Raw genomic sequence first — 6,499 nt, 5'->3', positions numbered from 1 at the left:
TACAATTAATGGCAGATAACAAAGCTGGAGTCTTCTTGCTTCAAAATTCCACACTCTGCAGTCATCCGTTCTTTGAAATATACCAAAACCACTGCTCTTCTCCAGTAACGACATTAACATACAACAGGAGTGTTTTATCCAGCTGTGTAGACCATTCAGTAAAACACTCTACCCCATGCAGCAAGACTTGTAAAAAATTAAGTATTTAATAAAATGTCATTTCTTTGCTTGCACTTTAGAGGGGAGAAACAGTTTTAAGTTTTCTTTTTTCTGATGGCAGCCAGAAGCTTTCCTTTCTGCTTCTAAGTTTTTGTGGTTTTTTTTTTTTCCAGAAAGCTTCCAAGACTTCTACATAAAATGATTCATTTAGGAAAAAACTAACATTTTTCTGAGTTAAAATGAAATAAAATCTGAGCCAGTTTGCTCTCTATCAGCTCAGGGAGACTAGGCAAAAGGCTTCTCTTGAGAACATGCAAGAAGGAATGATTCCAGGACTGGTAAGGATGAACTTTTTATGCCAGGTTCAACTGTAGGCTAAAAACAATGCCACATCCCTAAGAACCACTAATAGAAGATACTTAAGGAATGGAAAAGAGAAAGGACACAGTACAACTCTTCCAAAGATTTTCCCAGCCTTTGAAAACAGCTCAAGGACCACCTGATTTACTGTCTATATTCACTGGTGACTGAATTAATGCATCAATGATGCATTAATGACCCCATTAATGCATTAATGAACTTCAAGTGCTTTTCACACCCGTGTAAACTTTTAGCACCTGCAACAGGCCTATAGAACAACTATAAACTATATGGCAAAGTACTTTATTTTTCTGGAACACACACACACACGCGGCTTCTCTTTTAACACTTTCTAGTTCTTGCATCAGCAGAGTAGGAAAAATCATTCTGCATTCACCTTCTTTGTGCCACTCATGATTTTATAGACCTCCATCACATCACCTTCAATCAAAGTCTTTTCCAAACCACAGTCCTAATTTACTTAGTTGTTCCTTGCCTGGAAACCACTCCAAATCTTTGTTGCCCTCTTCTGAATCTCTCCCAGGTCTTTTTGGAAATGAGGGAGTGGAGGAAAGTGGGGCAAGTGGGGAGGGAGATGAAACTAGTACTGCACACTGTATTCAGGATACTGATGAACATGAATTCATATAGAAACAAAATTGTATTTACTACCTTGTTCTCTGCTTCTTTCTCTCCTCAATTTCTGTCTGCTTAGGGCACACTACTGAGCATCTGGGCATTGAACAGCCATTTCCAGAAATATATTTATTATTTTTCAAGAATAATAATTAATTTTATTCTTCCCTACTAGGTCAATATATACACTGGAGACAAAATCACAGGTTTTTAGTATTTCCTCACTTCACCTTACTTGGCAGCTTGGAAGCTTACTTTAAGCTTCTGTTGTTAACTGAAGTCAACTTAGTCTTCCTGCAACTCTTCTCAAGCAGTTCCTGCTTCTACCACTCTGAGAAGCTCAACCCTGTCAAACTCTGCATTTCTGATTATTGGCTGGTGATGTCTCCGCTGGGAATAGTGACAGCTTATTTTTGCCCATTTCCAAATTTTTTGTTGCTCCTGTAAATAAGTTAAATCCAACCATACCTGGATCCCTGGTTCTTTGACAGAAATGTTATGAATCAGAGGACAACTCCAAAGTTGCTTGCTTGCATTCTCACTAGCTCTTTGACAAGATGTCCCAAAGTTATGCTCTGGCAATGACTTCTACCTAATTTCCACTTGGATTTCAGCTTAAAGATATATTCTATAATAATTTGAGAAGTGCTCCAAGACTGTTTTAGTTTTTCTTGATCTTTTCAACATGAAATCTCAAATCCTTTCCAAATGATTTAATGTATTCCAGAGACCCCTCTCTTACACCATTTCTACAGCCATGTCTTATCCCACTTGGTGCCAAATCCATCAAAACATTTCCTGCTGCCCTGCAGAGCAGAACTTTTATGTCCATGTGGGCAGACCAGAAAAACTGTGTGGAGAACATCATGGCAACATCAGCGTTTATAGCACTTCCTGAAGGGTGCGCTTAAGCCCACAGTGCAGGAATGGAGAGTGTATTTACATATGTAGTTCAATTTCACCCAACTCTGACATCTAAAAGCCTGACAGCCAGTTAAAGCTTATCCAGTAGTTTACCCTATGATCCAATTACAGTAAACAGAGGAAGAAAAAAGTAACTCCAAAAGCAATTCACCTAACAGATTTTGGGATGAGGAAATCCTCCTTGCTATAGACCCTCGTAACAAAGTAATGAGTTTTGGAAACAGTATGATGAGTGTATCTGATCACTAAGTGTGAACTTTATTGTTACACAGATCAGCAATGTAAATCATGACATTTAAAACTGCACAGTGAAAAAATGTCATGAATTCAAAAACCTGTGATTTGACCTCTTGCACAACTGTTGCCCTACCAGTCCTAACACCACTTTCTTTGTCATATACAATTTATTTATGACAAATACTTCAGAATTGATGTTAGCAACATACAACACTGCCCACCAAGACTGAGCTACTTCATCAACACACAGTTTACTGTGAGAAATCCTAACTTAGGGCCTGACCTAACAGACCTGACCTGTGACTTCTGAAGTCAGCAGGCATGAATGAGCCTCAAGTGAAAAAGACAGGCCTTGGCTTCGGTTTTGCAAATGAACCTAAGATTTATCTTTTAAAGAGGAAGGTGTTTATTTGTTGTCTCACACTGATTAAATAACTCAGTTTAAACAGACATTTAATAACCTTCTACCAAAAAAACCTACTCAAGGATAGCATTGAGATCTTCAGGCACTCACCTACATGCATACCAAGAATATCATTACAGACACTGCGAGAGAAAACACAAAAACATTTTTGTAAGGATAATGAATTCTTACAGATCTTGCATTAAGTTAATTATTAGAGACAAAAGACACACTCTGTTTAAAAATTTGTTTATTATGTGGCATCTCTACCTCCTACGAAACATCTGGCAGCATCTGACATAAACAGCACCTTAAAATACACAGCCAGGCAGGGGGAGGTGTGGAGGGTGTCCTCAACCATGCCAAAACCCTCCTGTTGAAGAGCATAATAACTATGAAAAGACTCTGTGAGCACAAAGAGAACATTCATGACTCAAAACATATTAAATGACTACATCTGAACTTTGAAACAATTTGTCATATTAGAAAAAACAATAATCGAAACTGCCAGGTAGTAAGATATTTTGTTAGGGAATGCAAGTGCAACTGAAAAAACAAAGCCTGGAATGGGAGCAGCATCCCAGCTTCAGCTGAACAGAATACTCAAAAACAGACAACCATGAAAATAATGTATGATAAAAGTAACTGTGTTTTCTGCCACCTATTGGCCTTTTTAGCTAACAATTATGAAACAAAGGACACCACTCACAAGGTACAGCTTCTACTGTCTTATAAGGGAATGCATAGAAGGTCCCCTCAAACTACCACTGAATAATGATATTTGAAGCAAGTTTCTTTATGCAATTGTTTCAGTCGAATGCAGTCACTACACAGTTGAAGAAAGTACTGGGAGGCTCTGCTGGTCACAAAAAAAAGGTGAAAAAAGACTGAAACCCCTCCCCAATTTAACTGAAAACCATAGCTCAGGATAAAAATAACCACTTAAATTCAATAGTTTATGATTATGTTTGTTTTCCGCTACTGACATATAATCATCAGAATATACAAGAACAGTGTATAAATAATAAACTATATAACTCCACTCAATAAACTATATTAAAAAAGGAAGATTTAAATTATTGCCTATAATAAAATGCCCAAATGTGTTGAGCTGATACTAACAAAACCGGATGTCACTTTAATTCATACAGGAAACAGTTAATATCATTTGTATAGACTTCTCACCAGTTATAATTAATAGTAAAGAGGTATTTTCTACTTTGTCACCTCTCTATTCAGGCCTTATTTGCGTTTGTTTGTACTTGCTATCTGTTAATCTCTCGTAACAATTGACAACAATAACTGTTGCTATTATGCATGGAAATTAAACATGTAGATAACTGTGTGAAGGGAGCCATTTTTGAAAAAAGCAGTATCAGAAACATGTAGCTCTTTATGTCTCTTGTTTTGCTTTGATAATTAAGCCATAGCCTTGATTTCTTTTAAACAAAAAACTTTTCCATGGAAATGCATGTTGCAATCAAATTCAATACATGCATTATGTTCTGATTCAATCTGTTCAAGTGCATTATTGTTAACCCTTATTTGATCCATGCCTGTCATCTTCACTGACCAAACAAAACCAATCCTTCATTTCCCAGCAGCTATCACTGAGTCTGTAAATTAATTTGCAGTAGATCAAACAAAATCATAATAGGGAACCTTCAGCTTTGTTCTACTTGGTATCTGCAACACTGTGGGAAATGAAATACAATTTGACAGAGGGAAGAAAAAAAAGCAACTAGCGTTTCCAAACATCCTGCCCACAAATGCTAAGTTCATTTTAAAATATAAAAAAGTATGCTAAAAAACCCTGAAATACATGCATAATATAAAAGAAAATCCCTGAAGAGTATTAAGTCCATGAACTGTAGCTAATAGGGAGAAATTTGCAAGTCAAAAGTAATTTTTATTTCTTTGTAAGTCTGTTCTTGACAGAACAGAATTAGCCTCTCCCATTCTAATGATCAACAAGCATTAGAAATATTAGCCCAAAATACAGAGGCAAGTGGTTTTGCAACAGCCTTTCAAACAGAAGTTGCAGGGGTCAACAACATGCACTTACTGAGCTTTATCTTAATAATTTTTACAAATTACATTTGACAATGTAGCTTGGTTGGCTGCTACAGTACAGGATTAAATGTGCTTCTCTAAGATACTTCAGTTCTGCATCTGTTCCTGCCTTCAGGCAGCCTGGATGCTGAGGCACTGTAACACTTTAAAAGTTCACGTGGAAAGAAAAAATGCACTGGTAAAACCAGAAAGCTGAAAGCACTGAAAATTATTCAGAAGTTACTATCAGTTACTTTGGAGTTATGTGTAATCCATGCTTGCTTTTCTGCAATCTTCCTCCCCATGGAAGGCAATGTTAACATGGATTTTGGAAAATGGGGCCTTGGTGGATGATACCCAATCTCAGATGGCTGGTGTATCTGAGCACATTACCCCAAACCCATGTCTCCAGCACTGCAGAGCTGAAATTATCACCAGACACCACCAAACCCACCAGAAGGGTAGCACAGGAACCCAGCCTGAACATGCTGTCCTAGTCAGCCATCTTAAGCCTGCTGTTCATGTCACTGAGCAGCAAACCAATTTTTGGAAGGCTCAATGTGAAAGACAATGCAATGAAGATGTTCTGATCCAGGTACCATTGTGAGTTGCTAATCAAGAAACTTTCACTTCACACTGACCTTTCCTTTCATACTACTCTTACAAAAGCATATTATTTCCACTCATTCCAAGACCAGGAGCTTCAAAACCTGTTTTCCTGACAGCATCCGTTATTATGGATAGTCTCACCTAACAAGGCCAATCTGGCTGAAGTGGCCTGAAACCCTCTGGAAGGATGAAGTTACACCAATACTACATTACTGGATAAACTATCAAATCTACCAATCCCCCCAAGCAACATTAAAAGACAGATGATTTTGTGAAGTTAAATCAAGCAGTTCCATGGCAACAGAGGACTTAACTCAGTGACCTGAAAGTTATCAGTTCCGCTTGCAATAATTTGTTCCACACACGTGGTGTGTTCTCCCAGTGCCACCTGTCTGTGTCTTCTGTAAAGAGCTGAGTGTTTGGGAGAACAGACAAACCTTCCCAGTAGCAGACAACATGTCAGGAACTAGAACCACAACCTCTGTTTGCATATTCTTTGGCCACTGTTTTACTGTAGTAACTACATCTTTTGAGCATTACATCATGATTTTACGCTTCCAACATGAAAGGTGATATGAATATTGATGACTTAGTGATGAGCTCTTGCTGTAAAATCAGGAAAGTTTTTCTGCTGTGTACAAGAAACCAAATAACTCTGAAGTAATTTCAACTTCTAATCTGCTTTCTTGCCTATTCAGAACAAAGAAACACTGTAGGAAGAACACTGACACAACCGAATGCATCTGCTCCACCCTGGTGAGAAACAGGAGCAATGAAAGTCTGAATGACAGTGTAAGAACTAGTGTCATGCACTGGAATTTCAGCAGACAAAGCAGATCTGATTGATACCTATGTGCCACTGCTACAATGCCAAGAAAAAAATCCCCTCAGGTCAGAAATGCTATCATAAATAGTGAAATAAGACTCCACCAGGAAACTTTACCCACTTAGTAATGTGAATCATAGAATCATTAGCATTGGAAAAGACCTCTAAGCTCAGAGTCCAGCCATCATCCCAGCAGCCCAGCTGCCACATCCACATACCTTCTGAACACTTCCAGGGACAATGATTCCACCACTTCACTGAAGTTCAGCACAGCTTAGGTTCCTCAAGCAACA

The 6,499-nt window shown here is 38.1% G+C and overlaps 1 protein-coding gene across 2 annotated transcripts in view; it reads right to left on the bottom strand.

Moving 5' to 3' along the window:
* POLA1 (DNA polymerase alpha 1, catalytic subunit) overlaps window positions 1-6,499 on the bottom strand; it is a 184,703-nt gene that overhangs the window by 60,864 nt on the left and 117,340 nt on the right. The gene's annotated exons all lie outside the window — the stretch shown is intronic.

Source organism: Cinclus cinclus, chromosome 2 (genome assembly GCF_963662255.1).
Source record: "Cinclus cinclus chromosome 2, bCinCin1.1, whole genome shotgun sequence".
Taxonomy (NCBI): domain Eukaryota; kingdom Metazoa; phylum Chordata; class Aves; order Passeriformes; family Cinclidae; genus Cinclus; species Cinclus cinclus.
This window is presented reverse-complemented; position numbering and strand designations above follow the sequence as displayed.